A 16,880-nucleotide genomic window follows, 5' to 3' on the forward strand; every position below is an offset into this window, starting at 1 on the left:
GCTAAATCCCCAGCCCTACTATAATATTTTTTTAACAAATCAAAGACATAATTTGTAAGTGACGCTATTTTGGAAGTTTTCCTTTGTTGTGGGGAGTTTGAGTCAGGGTCTCTCTTTGTATTTCATTGGGTTTTTTGGGGGGGTGGTACTGGAGATCGAACTTGAGGCCCCGTGCTTGCAAGGCAGGCAGCAGAACCACTAAGCTATATCCCTGCCCCATTTTTCTTTAAAAAAATTTTTTTTGTCTCTTTGTATTTCAGACTTGGTAAACTTACTGTGTACCTGAGGCTGGCCTGGAACCCAAGACAATCCTCTCGCAACAGCCTCTCAAGTTCTTGGATTATAGACATGTACCACCATGCCTGGCTGAAATTTTTCTCTCTGTGATATAAATTGGTTTTCAGTGCATAATTCATTTCATTCATGTTTTCCTCAAACCCCCCTTATAAGAAATAACAATTTCTTATATCTGAGGGTAAGAAGACCACTTGGTGACACTGAACTATATGATATTTTGCCAGCCTTTCCCTGTTTTCATTGTTCATAGACTTGTTCCAATAAAACTGTTTTTCCATTCACATTTTAACTATTACTCATATACCTTATTTGATGTTCAGTTATGTTTTTTCCCTATGGAATGAAATTCAAGTTTCAGAATGCTGCTTAAGCACAATGAAAGAAAGGAGGACTCAATGCCATAAAAAGTTTTGAAAAGAGATATTAACTGTGATCTATCAAAGTCATTCATTAGATATTCATATGCCCCAGTGTTTTGTGGATGATCTGGTAGGCCTCCTTTATGAACTCTGCTATAGAGGCAATGCACAGATAGGCTTGCAGTGACCCAGCAAAAGATCCAGTGCTCCTATTCTGTTGCATTAGGCTTGAGTGGCAATGTAGCATAAGATTTGTTGTCTGAAAAAAATATGTGTACACATGGAATTGATAATGAAGACATGGAATTAATATTTGAAGGATTCAGCCCCATTCAGCTTATTTAGTTTTATTTTGCTTTATTGACACAGAATCTCATAATGTAGTTCAGGCTGGCCTTGAACTCAATGTGGAGTCCACACTGATCTTGAACTCATGGTAATCCTGGCTCAGCCTCCTGAGTGCAGGGATTACACATATGCACCACCACATCTGGCTCACAATTCAACTTTTCACAAGAAGAGTTGAGATATCCCACTCTGTGAGTGTCAGCCTTCCTTTGAGAAATAAGTGTATGATGTTTAGGAGGCAGTAACCTTTGAGGATGTGGCTGTGAACTTCACCATGGAGGAGTGGGCTTTGCTGAATCCATCCCAAAAGAAGCTCTACAGAGATGTGACGGGGAAACCTTTAGGAACATGGCTGCTATAGGTAAGGATGACATCTCTTTCTCATCTGTATAATCAGAGAATATTATTTGTTGCTCCTCAGTGCTGTTTCATTACAGAGAATGAGAAAATATTTTGAAGAATATCTCAGGCCTGGTTACATTATATCATGAATCTAATTATACTCCATTCATTTTTATGTTATATAATGAGTCCTATTTTCTATGTCTACAATTCAGGAAGATCCTGGTATAACCAGGAAGTTGAAGAAGAATACAAAAATTATTGGAGAAACCTAAGGTAATTTGCACTCACAAGGAAAAAGAATGTCCATTGGTACTCAGTGTGTAAGCAGAAACATGACAGTCAAAAATTGAGGACAAGATGTCACAGATATTCTCCAAAGATGTATACAGCTTGAGTATGTATAGTCTGATAATTGAATCATGAAAGTGTATGAAATTACATTTAGGTATTTTATATAGGTGTATATGTAAAGAATAAAATTTGAGTTTTAACAGGAACCCATCTTTGAGATATCTATTCATGTATACATGTGAATATAAGATATTCAGTATCTAGAAATTGCTAATATTGAAGCAGTATCCAAAGTGTGAATGAATGCTAATGTTGCAGTAGATGTTTTCCAGCCATTCTTCAGCAATTTGAGTCTATTCATGATTTAAAATTCTTAGAAAGCACCTTCCAAAATTGCTGGTGGGGTGTGAAGTACAGTCACTGTAATAATCAGTACACAGATGTCTCAGTACCTGAAAATAGAACTTCCATTTCATCCAGGCATACTGATATATGCATATTCATACTCAAAGCAAGGGAATTTATAACAGCCAAGCCCCGGAATCAGTTTAGATGTCCATCACTGGATGCATGGATAAGAAGATTCTTTATAGGGTCAGTGTGATTGTGCATTCTTGTAAACCTAGCAGTCTGGAGGGCAGATTCTGCAGGCTGGCATGTTGAAGCTCACCCTGAGCAACTTAATCATCAATGAGAATTTCTCAAAATAAGAAATACCAAAGTTGGAGGGTTTTTTTTTGCTAAGACCTCTGTTTAATTCCCACCACTGAAAAGAAAAAGAAAACGTGCTATATAATTAGCCAAAAAGATGAATAATATCATGTCATTTGCCCAAAGAAATAGGTGGGTCTTCATCACATAATGTTAAGTGAAATAACTCGGGCACAAAATGTGAAATGTCATATGTTTTCTCTTCTTTTTTTTTTTTTTTTTTTTGGTACTGGAGATCGTACTCGGGTCCTTACACTTGTGCAGCAGGCAGTGAAATCACTAAGCTAAATCCCTGGCCCATGTTTTCTCTTCTATGAGAAATCAAAAAATATAAAGTAGGCAGTAAAATAAAGAAGAGGTGACAGAAAAGGGTAAAGCTGATGTTTTGGAGATTGGAAACACAAACAGGGTAAGGAGAGAAGGGGGAGAAAAAATATTGAAATGATCAGTATGTGATACATATATGTACCAATTGCCCAAAATGAAGCTAAAAATTTTGTATTGGAAAGTATACCAACTTAAAAATTCCCAAATGAATAGAATTCTTGTTAGAATAGCTATTTTGAAGATATCCTTCAAGATGTCCTGTTCATTCCTTGTCAAAATTTCTTAGCAGTCATCAAAATAGAATTTTTTCTGGTAAATCATTAATATGGAGACCCATTTTATTGTGATTTTTTTTTACAGAAATGAAGTAGAGAAATACTGTAATATAAAGCTTGAATCAATATGAAGAAATATTCTTTTAGACTCCAGCTGCTAATGTGTACATAATACAAGCTGGCTTAACACTAGCTGACAGCCTTGCTTGTAGGGAGCCTCTTTTTGGTCATTTGTCATGAAATGTGCCCATCATAGCTTACACTGCACTGAAGCCACATAAATACTTGGGATCTGAAGAGAAGCTGTATAAATGTGATCAATATGGAAGAAACTGCAGTGATTTTCAGTCCTTTCAGAACTGTGCAAGAACAAAGGCTGGAGAGAAACCCTGTGAACATGATCAATGTGGGAAATCCTGCTCTGATCTTAGTGAAAGAAGTCACCTTAGAGTGAAGGCCTTTGTATGTAAGAATAATTTGAAAGCCTCCAACACACACAATGATGTTCAGATCCATGAAAGAAGTCACAGTGAGGGGAAATCCTATGTCTGTAACCAATGTAGAAAAGCTTTCTCCACACGTAGATTTTGTCAACTACATGAACTCACATTGGGGAGAAACCCTATGTATGTTTTGCAATGTGGGAAAGCTTTCACCACACATAGATTTTGTCAAATACATGAAAGAGTACACAATGGGGAGAAACCTTATAGATATAAGCAATGTGGGAAAGCATTCAGTACACATACTGCCTGTCAAAAATGTGAAAGAGTTCATACAGGGGAGAAACTACATATGTAAGGAAACCTTATGTATGTAAACAGTGTAGTAAATCTTTCATCGCACATGGTGATTGTGAAAGACATGAAAGAATTCACACTGGGGAAAAGCCATATGTTTGTAAGCAATGTAGGAAAGCTTTCACCACCCATAGTGCTTCTCAAAGACATGAAAGGACTCACACTGGGGAGAAACCTTATATATGTAAGCAATGTGGGAAAGCTTTTAGCAGAAGCAGTTGTTGGCAAACACATGAAAGAGCTCACACTGGGGAGAAACCCTATGTATGTAACCATTGTGGGAAAGCTTTGAGCACACGTGGTGATTGTCAAAGACATGAAAGAGTTCACACTAGGGAATAACCTTATGTATGTAAGCAATGTGGAAAGCTTTCACCACAGTCATTGTCAAACACATGAAAAAGTTCCCACTGGGTAGAAACATTATGTAAGAAGTGTGGGAAAACTTTTATCACATATGTTTGTCAGTGACATGAAAACTCACACTGAGTATTGACAACCACAACATAAACAATGTGAAAACTTTGTATATGAATAATTCACTAGCAAGAAACCATTAGTATAAAGTAATGTGGGATAGATATCACTCTGCACACACTGTTAAACACATGAACGAAGTCTCACTAGGAAGAAACTATATATACAAGCCCATTTGTAATATGCTGTGAAAAATTCTTATGTAATGATGACCCATAGAAGTAATTAATACAAAAAATGTGATGACAATATTTCTTCACAAAATTTCCAGAAAATTCAAATCCCAAATGGACATATCCAAATGTACCTACATTGTGTGTTTTTCAGTAAAATCACTTGTAGATGTGTAGATTATGTATCTGTAGGTTTAATCAAAATATTCAGTTGACATTATTTTTTATTTTATTTATTTTATTTATTTTTGCATGCCTTTGTGCTTAATCCATGTGTCTTTTAATTATACTGTCATGGCTGGCAGGAGACTAGGACTTACTGCAGAGGTTCTAGTAATGTCCCCTTTCCCTGTTCCCCTCAATGTGGATGTGAATCAGATCCATGGGTGAACTCGTCTGTGAGACAGACTTGGAGTAAAAGAGACACAACATGAATCTCCCAGGATGATTTCCAGATTTGGACAAGGAACACTGCTGGTAAGTTTGTCCAGCTGGGGGCAACTTTCTATCTTTGCTGGGTTGAAAATATGGGTCAATCTCTGATATCAGATCAGGGTAATTTAATCAAATTCCTTAAATTGCTGTTAAAGCAAGCTATGTATCTGGTGCTGGAGAATGCTGTGATACACTTGCTAAAAGATGTAGAAATATACGTCCCATCTTTTTCTATGGAAGGGATAATTAACTCACTACCATGGGAATGTGTAAGAACCATTCTCCATGAGGCCCAGCAAAAAGGTGATTGTCTTTCCCCTCAAATGCTACCCACTTGGGCCTTAGTCCACTCTGCTCTCAAATTCTCAGTTCAGGAGACCTTGGCTACCCCTCTCTGCACTTGCCCTTCTGGCCAAGCTTCTCCTCATTTGGCCTCTTTCCCTTCCCCATTTGCTTTCATCTTACCGCAGCTTCTGCTCCACCACAGCAGCAGACTGAGGAGGACGCTAATTCACTAGCCCTTCAGCCTCCTCATGTCTTGCAAAGGTCTCAGTGCTCCTCTTATAAAGGCCACTTTTGGGGCCACTCCCTACCACTGTACTCTGCAAAAAGGCTGTGACAATGGTCAAGGCAATTGGAGACCCTTTGTTCTTTCCTATCTCAATTTTGCCAAACCTCAACAACCCTGAGGTGAACATGGGTATTCGTGTCTCACTTGATTTTAACTTCTTAAAGGAGCTCAGGCAGAGCATGCTAATGAACAATGTCCAAAGCCCCTATACAGCGGGTTTGTTGGACAATGTACTTCAGACTTATTCCCTGGTTCCACATGATGTTTTTCACCTTGTGAAAATGTCTGTCCCCTGCTTAGTATCTCTACTTTGAGGTGGAACTGTGTTCCCTAATTAGGGAACAGGCTCATAAAAATGCCCAAGGGGATTCTCAGTTGAGAGAAGTTACTATTGATATGTTATCAAGCATGGGTGACCTTTCAGATTTAAACAGGAAAGCCTGTTTCCCAGCATTATTCTTTCACCAGCTAGAGAACCTCTTGAGGAGGCCTTGGGCTTCTGTACCAGTTGATGGTGCACCAAAGCAATCTTTTTTTACTCAAATCTTGCAAGGGCCAGTAGAAACAATTTGTAGTGAGATTGCAACAGAAAACTAGAAGGCAGATTTCTAATTCTCAGGCAGCAAACATCCTGATTTTACAGCTAGCCTATGAGAATGCTAATCTGGATTGCAGACAGGTGATAAATCCTATTTGCTCCTCTAATGATCTTGGAGCATATACTACATGCCAGAATATTGGGTCTCCTTCATACATTGCAGCTCTGATGGCTCAAGCCATCTCCCAACATTTACATGGTGCATGCAATGACTTAAAATGTTTTAATTGTGGAAAAATGGGGCATCTCAGACAAAAAACTGAAATGAAAGTGGCTTTACAAGCTGACTCAAAGCCACTGGGTCAGGCATCTAAAGAAAATAAGTTACCAACTAGCCTTTGCCCTTGCTGCCAGAAAGTCATTCATTGGGCTAAAGCCTGCCACTCCAAATATGATAAGGATGGCACATTGCTGCCAGGAAAATGGGAATTGACTACAGTAAACAATAGGAGATCAGGACCAGGGGACTGGACTTTAGTCCCTCTGAGTCAGTGGTACCCAGTTCAGACTCATACACAAGTACAAAATCAGGCAGCATGGCTGTATGGAGGGACATTTCTTCCCTCCTTAGGGGAACACTCAGGAGCTCAGGATTAGATTTTCCTGCTGCTCAGAGAGTTCACATGCTAAGAGGTGAGACTCCCATATTCATCCCCATAGGAATTTACAGCCCCTGCCACCAGAACAATTGGTTTGATACTTGGGAAATTCTTAACTTTGAAAGGCATTACTGTTATTCTGGCTATTACTGATTCTGACTGTACCTCTGAATTGTTCTTGTTAGCTCCACAAGACTTGGGATAATTGAACAAGGGGACTATATCACATAATCATTGCTCTTACCTAAACCAAAATTAAATAATGTTAGCTTTAAAAATCCTGAGAGGATCCTCAGCCAGAAATTCCTCAAGAAGAGATTTATTTCACCTGAGATTTTAAAAAATCAGCTCATGTACAAAATTAACTTACAAAGCTCCAGGCCTTTGCCTTATGAAGGGTCTGTTCATCAAATGAAACATATTTGTCCTTACATAGCTCCCATACCTGTAAATTTGTGGAGCAGAGATTTATTACAAGAATGGAGAGTTGTAGTGACTACTTTTCCCCATGAAAACTCACCAGTTCAAAAAATGATGTCTAGAGTGGGATATGAACTGGGAAGAGGATTAGGTAAGCAACTTCGGGGTGGAATGCAGCAACAGAAAAATAATTGCCTTGGAATTAAATATGGTCAAAAATTTATAGTTGGGGTCTTTGAAGAAGTTTCTCTGCCCAAAACAGCTTTGTCTTTACAATGGAAATAAAATTACCCCACTTGGGTTGATCAGTGGCCCCTAACACAGGGGAAACTAACCATTTAAGAGTGACTTATATTAGAACAACTTAACAAAAGGCATTTAGAACCATCCTTGAGCCCTTGGAACACGCTTGTTTTTGTCATTCCTAAAAGTTCAGACAAATGACATTTGTCTCAGGACTTATGGGCAGTTAATTTGAGCCTCATTCTGATGGGGGTGCTGCAACCTGGCTTATCAAACCCAGTGGAAATTCCCCAGAAGTGGCCACTTATAGTTAGAGATTTAAAAGACTACTTTTTCAACATTCTTTTGTGGCCTACTGACCAACCTTGATTTGCTTTTTAATGGATTAGGCCTAAAATAGGGATAGCAACTTTTCAATTGCTGAATTTGTATGAAATATTACAGGGAGATTCTGATCTTAATTCCCCTCAAAAATTAACTTCAGCTGGGGATTTAGCTCAGTGGCACTGTGCCTGCCTCACAAGCACAAAGTCCTGAGTTCAATTCTCCGTACCACACACACACAAAAAAAAACTCCAGAGGCACAAACGGAGTTGCAATTAATAGAACAGGGCTGGGAATTTAGCTTAGTGGTACTGCCACCTGCCTCACAAGTGCAAGGTCCTGAGTTTGATTTCCAGTACCAAAAAAATTTAATACAACAAAGCATACATAACTATCAGGTTTTTCATATAAACTCTAACTACCCAGTTCATTTGTTTGTGCTTAGCACCCCCCTTCAACTACAGGTTTAACAGGACAGTGGTATGAGAAACAGGCCTTTCCCATGGAATGATTTTTAATCTAACCAGTTGGTGAAATCTCTACAATTATATCTAGAAAAAACTGCAAAAAATATTTCCTTGGGATGTAATTGTACCTCACAATTATTTGGTGGTGATCCTCATTTCATTATTATACCAATTGATAAGGATCAAAGGCAGATGCTGCTACAAACTGCTTTATATTGGCAAGTGGCCTTTGCAGATTTCATTGGATAGATAGATAATCATTACCCTAGTGATCCTCTGTTTCAGTTTTATGCATGACATGAATTTATTCTCCCCAGGGTTACTCAATTTCAGCTGTTGCAAGGTGCCTCAACTTATTTCACCAATGGCTCCTCTAAGGGCCAAGCAGAAATTTGGAGCTCTTCCTTTAGTTATGTGTTGCCTACACCAGGTCTGTCTGCTCAGAGGTCAGAGTTGCTAGCCATGTTATATGTGATTGAAAACTTCCCTTCTGAACCTCTTAATATTTTAAAGTGATTCGTCTTATGAGTTTGTTTGACTCAAAGACTGGAAGGAGGTATGGTCCATTCTACCTTAGATCCAAAATTATTAAACTTGTTTTTAAGATTATAAAAGGGCATATGTAAAAAAATTCTCCCTTAATAATGGACATATTTGATCACATACCAATCTTCTTGGACCACTTTTGTATGGCAATGCACAAGCAGATCAGCTTATAGGATTTCTTGCTGCTTTTGATCAGGCTAAAGAGTCACAGAGCTGTTTCCATCAGAATTCCAAGGCAGTACAACATGATTTTCAACTATCTTGAGCTCAGGCACAACAGATAGTTATGGCCTGTCCTAGTTGCCAGCAGATTCCATGGCCCATTCCCCACCCCTACCCCATGCCCCAAGGGAACTAACACTCAAGGCCTAGCCAGTAATATGATTTGGCAGATGGAGGTGACACATGTCCTCTCTTTTGGAAAGTTTTGATTTGTACATGTTTCTATAGATACCTTTTCACCCATGATACATGCCATGTGTCACTCTGCTGAGAAAGGGCACCAAGTTCAACAACACTGTCTGCCTTTGCTGCCCTGAGAATGCCCAAAAATATTAAGATGCTCTGGTCCACGGCATGGTGAGGTCCTGAGAGTGGCTTGGAGCCCCGCCTTCATATGGAGCTGCTCTCCTCAGCTGTGTTCCAGTTCCTGTCCATGGCACAGTGAGGTCCTGGGAGCAGCTAGGAGCCCTGGCTTCATCTGGTGCTCCACTTAGCCACAGGGGCACCTGCAAGGCCCAATTTCATCCCCCCCCAACCTTCCAAGTCTTCTGCTACCTGGTCCCTCACTACAGAGGGACAGGGGATTATACTTCACATAGTTAAATGTGATAAATTAATAACTACCACAAATTGTCATTTTCTAAGCTGTACTTGATGCTATGGTATTGCTGACTGTAACATTTGGCCTAAAATGTTGTAATTGATCTAATCAGTTTTCCTTCCTGGTATAAGAAAAATAAAATAGCCTGAGTCATTAGAGCCTCCAAACCTAAACTCAAGCTATACCTGGAAGACACTTGTGAAAAGCAATCATTCCACAAGGGTTTTAAACACAAGCAACAAAGTTACCTGCATTAAGCAATTTTGAAATATCAACCCAGAAATTAAACCAAAGACAGTACCAAAAACAAAAATGAGAAGACATTTAAGCAAGGCACAAACGCAGACTTCCACACCACAAAAAGGAAATTCCAGGGGAAATGAGGTGGAAAAGTCAGATAATCAACCACCTGAACACCCTGAATTGATAGCACAGGAAGTAACAAAGCAGATACATGAGGCTCTAGAAAAATTCAAAGCACATATAATCTCCCAGATAAATATAGAGATGGTGAGTAGAGTGAAAGACATGATTAGAGGCTCTAGAGCAGAAACAGACAAGAAAACAGATGAGATCAGAAACATGCTGGAAGCCATGAATGCCCAGCATAAGAAAGAAATGGAAACCATGATCACCCAACATAAAAAAGAAATGGAATCCATGAAACAGATTCAAACAGCTATTCAGGAGATTAAAAACTCCATTGAAAGCATGCAGAGCAGAATAAGAGAATCTGAAGACAGAATACCAGATATAGAAGACAGGATTGCAGTTAAGGACCATGAAAACAGAGACTTTTTTAAAGATAGTAAGGGACCATGAGAAATGAATCCAACAGCTGCTAGATGATGCAAAGAAGAATAACATAAGACTGACAGGAGTCCATGAAAAACAGGAGAAAGTACAACTGACATAAAAAAAACTGTTCACAGAAGTAACAGGAGAAAACTTCCCAGACAGAGGTGGAGAATTGGACACACAGATAAGTGAGGCATATAGAACTCCACCCAGCCATGATCAAAAAAATCTACACCTAGGCATGTAATAGTTAAGATCCCAGAAACCGAACAGAAGAACAAAATTCTACAGGCAGTTAGAGAAAAGAAACAAATCAACTAGAAAGGAAAGCCCATCAGAATCATGGCAGATTCCTCAACACAAACCCTCAAATCAAGGAGAGCCTAGAGTGAAGTATTTCAAGCCCTAAAAGAAAATAACTTCCAACCTACACTGTTGTATCCTGCAAAATTATCTTTCAAAATCAAAAGGGAAATTAGATACTTTCACAACAAAGAACACCTGAGAAATTTCATGAACACCAAACCAGCACTCCAAACAATTCTAAACAATATCCTAGAAAAAGACAGTGAAGGTCACAACTCCATGAGGGCCAACAGAGAGAAGACACCACACAAGGTAAGGCACTAAACGGAAAGGGGGAAAAATAAGAAAAGAGCCAACAACAATAAAACATCATGGCAAGAATGAGTCAATATCTCTCAATTATAACTATCAATGTTAATGGCCTCAATTCACCAATCCAAAGAAATAGACTGACAGAATGGATTAAGAAGCAAAACCCAGCAATATGCTGTATACAAGAAACACACCTAACTCAAAAGGAAATTCATAGACTGAAAGTAAAAGGATGGAAAACAGTTCTCTATGTAACAGGATCCCAGAAAAAAGCAGGGGTAGAAATCTTATTTGCAGACAAAGTAGATTTCAAACCAAAGCTAATTAAAAGAGACAAAGATGGTCACTACATCCTTGTGAAGGGAACAATCCAAGAGGAAGATATGACAATCCTACATATTTATGCACTAAATACAAATGCCCCCAACTATACAAAACAAATATTAATGGACATGAAAACCCAAATAAGCACTAGCACAATTGTAGTGGGGGACCTCAACACCCCTCTATCACAAATAGACAGATCATCTAGGAAAAAAATTAACAATGAAATTCTAGAACTGAACCAAGCTATTGAACAAATGGACTTAAGAGATGTTTATAGAGTGCTCAACCCCACAAAATCAGAATACACATTCTTTTCAGCTGCATACGGGTCATTCTCCAAAATAGATCACATGCTAGCTCATAGGGCAAATCTAAGTAAATGTAAAAGAATTGAAGTTATCCCCTGTACATTATCAGACCATTATGCAATAAAATTGGAGATCAATAACCTAAGAAACCACAGAATACTCACAAACACATGGAAATTGAATAACACTCTCCTGAACAACCAATGGGTCACAGAGGAAATTAAAGAAGAAATTAGACAGTTTCTACAAGTAAATGATAATGTCAGTACAACATACAGGAATCTCTGGGACACAATGAAAGCAGTTCTACATGAGAAATTCATAGCAGTGAATGCCCATATTAGGACAACAGAGAGAACTCAGTTAAATAACCTAATGTAGAACCTCAAGCTCCTAGATAAAAAAGAGCATAACAAACCTAAAGCTCATACAAGAAAGGAAATTATAAAGATCCAAGCGGAAATCAATGCAATGGAGACTAAGAGAATGATACAAAAAAATAATGAATCGAAGAGCTGGTTTTTTGAAAGAATAAATAAAATCGATAAACCTTTAGCCAACCTTATCAAAAAAAGGAAAGAAAAGGTTCAAATCCATGCAATTAAGAATGAAAAAGGTGAAGTCACAACAGATTCAGCAGAAATTCAGAGGATCATCAATACCTACTTTAAGAACCTGTACTCTAATAAAATGGAAAACACAGAAGAAATGGACAGATTCCTAGATACATACAAATTGCCAAAGTTAAATGGAGAAGATATAGAAATTCTAAACACCCCAATAACAATGAGTGAAATTGAAAATGCAATAAAAAAAACTTACCAACAAAGAAAAGCCCAGGTCCTGATGGGTTCACTGCTGAATTCTACAAGATGTTTAAAGAATTATCATTGTTACTCTTTAAACTCATCAAGGAAATTGAAAGGGAAGCAGGGCTTCCAAATTCTTTCCTGGAAGCAACTGTTACTTTGATTCCAAAACCAAGGAAAGACCCAATTCAAAAAGAGAACTACAGATCAATCTCCCTGATGAACATAGATGCAAAAATCTTCAACAAGATACTGGCAAACAGAATACAGAGGGTCATCAAGAAGATCATATACCGTGACCAAGTCGGATTTATCCCAGGGATGCAAGGATGGTCCACATCCATAAATCAATAAATGTAATACACACTATATTAACAGATTCAAGGACAAAAACCATATCATCATCTCAATAGATGCAGAAAAGGCATTTGACAAAATCCAGCACCCATTCATGATAAAAATGCTACAGAAAATTGGAAGAGAAGATCTTTATCTCAACCTGATTAAGGCTATCTATGAAAAAACAACAGCCAACATCATACTAAATGGTCAAAAACTGAAAACTTTCATGCTAAAATCAGGAACAAGACAAGGATGCCCACTATCACCACTCCTGTTCAATATTGCTCTGGAAACATTAGCCATAGCAATTAGACAAGAGAAAGAAATAAAAGGAATAAAGATAGGAAAGGAAGAAGTGAAACAGTCATTATTTGCTGATGATATGATACTTTACATAGAAGACCCAAAAAACTCAGTCAAAAGCCTTCTAGACCTAATTGACAGATTCAGTAGAGTAGCTGGATATAAGATCAGTACTCAAAGGCAATAGCCTTCTTATACACAAATAGCAGACCCATTGAGAGAGAAATTCGGGAAATAATTTCTTTTACAATAGCATCTAAAAAAATGAAATATCTAGGAATCAACCTAACAAAGGAAGCAAAACACTTCTACACTGAAAACTACAGCACTCTGAAAAAAGAGATTGAAGAGGATAAAAGAAAATGGAAATATATCCCTTGTTCCTGGGTAGGAAGAATCAATATAGTGTAAATGGCCATACTTCCAAAACTACTATATACATTTAATGCAATACCAATTGAAATTCCAACAATATACTTCACAGAACTAGAGAAAACAATCCAAAAATTCATTTGGAAGCAGAAGAAACCTAGAATAGCAAAAGCAACTCTGGGCAACAGAGACACAGATGGGGGAATCACAATCCCCAACTTGAAACTATACTACAAAGCTACTGTGATAAAAACAGCATGGTACTGGCAAAGAAACAGACCTGAGGATCAGTGGAATAGGTTAGGAGATGCAGAAACAACTCCAGACACACTCAGCCGCCTCATCTTTGACAAAGGAGCCAATCACCCTCATTGGAGAAAAGATAACCTGTTCAATAAATGGTGTTGGAATAACTGGATTTCAACCTGCCAAAGATTAAAACTAGACCCATACCTATCACTGTGCACTAAACTAAGATTGAAGTGGATTAAAGAGCTAAATATCAAGACAGAAACAGTAAACTTTCTGGAAGATAAGTTAGGTAGAACTCTCAGTGACATTGGCATAGAAAAAGACTATGAACAAAACTTCAGTAGCACGGGAACTAGCACAAAGAATCAACAACTGCAGCTTCATCTTATTAAAAAGCTTCTGCACTGTAAGAGAAACTACCAACAGAGCGAAGAGACAACCTACAATATAGGAAGAAATTTTTAGCAGCTGTACCTCAGACAAAGGTCTACTATCTAGAATATATAAAGAATTGAAAAAAATCAGACCCCCTAAATTCAAAGACCCAATTCAAAAATGGGCATCCAAAATGAACAGACATTTTTCAGACAAAGAAGTAAAAACAGCAAATAAATATATGAAAAAATGTTTAACATCACTAGTTATTCAAGAGATGCAGATGAGAACAACACTGAGATTCCACCTCACCCCAGAAAGAATGGCTGCTATCAAGAAATCAACCAATAACAAATGCTGGCGGGGGTGTGAAGAGAAAGGACCCCTTCTCCATTGTTGGTGGGAGTGCAGACTGGTGCAACCACTGTGGAAATCCATATGGAGATATCTCAAAGAACTAGGACTGGAGGTCCCATTTGGCCCAGCTATCCCCCTACTGGTTATCTTCCCCAAAGAATTAAAAGAAGCAAAGCATAGCCATATATGCGCACCCATGTTTATAGCGGCACAATTTTTAATAGCTAATGTTTGGAAACAGCCCAAGTGCCCATCAATTGGAAACTGGATAAAGAAGATATGCATTTTTTTAATAAAATGGGGTACTACTCAGCCATAAAAAGGAGAAACTAGAGTCATTTATAGCTAAATGGATGCATATTGAGGCCATGCTCATAAGTGAAATAAATAGGACACACATGTGTAAATACCGAATAGTATCTCTAGTGTGAGAAACTGAAAGTGTAAATAAGGGTGAAAATAATTAAAATGAATAATTGATAATTTGAAATAGGAAAAGGTCCAAAGGTGGAGGGGTGGCGGGAGGGGAATGGGAAAGGGAAGAAAGGAAAGGAAAATTTATGAGAAAGAAAAAAAAATGGAAACAAAGTCTATGTAAATAGGGAAGGGTGGTGAGGGTGAAGGGCACATAGGTAATGGGGAAAAAATAAGAACTAAGATACATCATGTTCAGGTACAAGCACCCAATGATAAATGTAAACGAATTGTATACCTAAAATGTACCAATAAAATGCACCAATAAATTTAAAAAAAAGTTTTAAGATGGATAATGGTCCATCATATGTTAATAAATTTATCCAAAAATTCTTATTTGGCATGTTAAGCCTAATACCTGTATCCCTATATAATCCACAAGGACAAGCCATAATAGAAAGAGCCCATGCCACTTTCAAATATCAATTGCTTAAACAATCAAAAGGGGAATATCAGCTGCCTCTAGAAGCTCATTTAGATCTAGCTGGTTTTGTACTTGATTTTTTAAATCCTGCAGCAGGTTTCACACAGCTGCCTGCTATGCTCCATTGACATATAGATGCTACAGCTAAGACCCAGAAACCATAAGTCCTTTCGAAAAATACCCAAACAGGTAAATGGAGGAGCTCCTCTGCCTTAATAACTTGGGGGAGAGATTTTGCTTGTGTGCTGACAGATAACAATGAAACCTTGAGGCGGTCCTCCCGAAAGGTGCGACCATGAGTCACACTGGTGGAACTACCAACATCTTGGAAATCCCTGCTGAGAGTTATGAGCCAGCTGTGCCTGAGTGACCAACCTCACCTGCAGTGACCATCCAGGACTGAGATGACACCCCCAGTGGGAGAACAAATATAGATTTATGGTTAACAAAAAGAGGGGGGCCAATTTAAAAGTGTTGTTTACATTTACAGGTATAAAAGTGCTTTTATTCGTTCTGAGTCAAATCACAAGAAATCTCTGGTAATTGACCTATAAAAAGTTTTTGACCAGTCTTATGTACAATTATAAACATAAAAATTGGAGGGGCTGTGCCCACCTTTGCCCAGGTACAGAGCATTGTCATGGACTTGGGGCAGGTCTGGTAGCCTGCAGGCTGCAGTGGGAACCAGCTGTGAGCCATGTGGCTGGGATACCAGTGGCATCAAGGCAGCCACAGCCATCTAAAACCAGGACATGCCTACCCTCGCTGGTCCTCTGTGCCCACAGACAGTTACAGGCCACAAGATGACTACCCCCAAGCCTTCCTGCTGTTACGTTGGGCCAAGGTGTGCATGCACATCACTGCCAACCTTATGTCCAGCCTCCAGGATTAGCACATCTGTTCTGCCAACTGCCTCCACTCTCTTATTTGAAACAATTTCTCCTGACCTCCCCTCTGAACAAGCAAGTGGGCTCATCCACATCCAGGAAATCTGAGAAATATGGGTGGGTCACGTAATGCCAAAGTACAGTCTGGAATTAGCAGGTCCAGTTAACTGGATGAGGATCTGACAAGATCAGAGCTGCAGGAAAATGGAAAGTGAGGTACAGAGAGATGGATCTTGGATTTGATTGGCAATGCTTGGCAAGAAGACAAGCTGCCTTATGAGGATGTTGCAATACCACTGAATGAACTTCCTGAACCTGAACAAGACAATAGTGGCACCACAGAATCTGTGAAAGAACAGGAAGTGGACAGACTTGACTTTACAGTACCTCCATGAAAATGTCCCTCCCATTGGAAACTGACTCTCAGCTTCTTTCTCATGGAGTGATCTTTCAAAAATATATGGATAGGGTTGGGGATTTAGCTCAGTGGTGCCACCATCTGCTTTGCAAGTGCAAGGTCCTGAGTTCTATCCCCAGTACCAGAAAAAAATATATATTGATAAAAAATGTTTTCTTTCAGTCTCCTAATTCAAATCTCTCAGTAATGAAATCAACACTCAAAATGTACACCCAACCCCCAACCTGTTTTATAGCAACAAAGTGCAAAGTGAAAATATTCAGAATGAGAAACCCAGATTTCTCAGTAATGTGGAACATTTGACTCTTTATATCTAAAGTATTTTATTCACTTTCTTGTATTTAATTAAATTTTTGCCTTAAAAAACCCTAAAAATCATAAAAGAGA

At 38.6% G+C, this 16,880-nt stretch overlaps 1 pseudogene; it reads left to right on the plus strand.

Moving 5' to 3' along the window:
- Positions 1–16,279: 16,279 nt before the first annotated feature.
- Positions 16,280–16,495, plus strand: LOC101697737 (anaphase-promoting complex subunit 13 pseudogene; annotated as a pseudogene).
- Positions 16,496–16,880: the final 385 nt, after the last annotated feature.

The sequence above is a fragment of the Heterocephalus glaber genome, unplaced genomic scaffold (genome assembly GCF_053883595.1).
Source record: "Heterocephalus glaber isolate CG9 unplaced genomic scaffold, H.glaber_assembly_v1.0 deba00001757, whole genome shotgun sequence".
NCBI lineage: Eukaryota > Metazoa > Chordata > Mammalia > Rodentia > Bathyergidae > Heterocephalus > Heterocephalus glaber.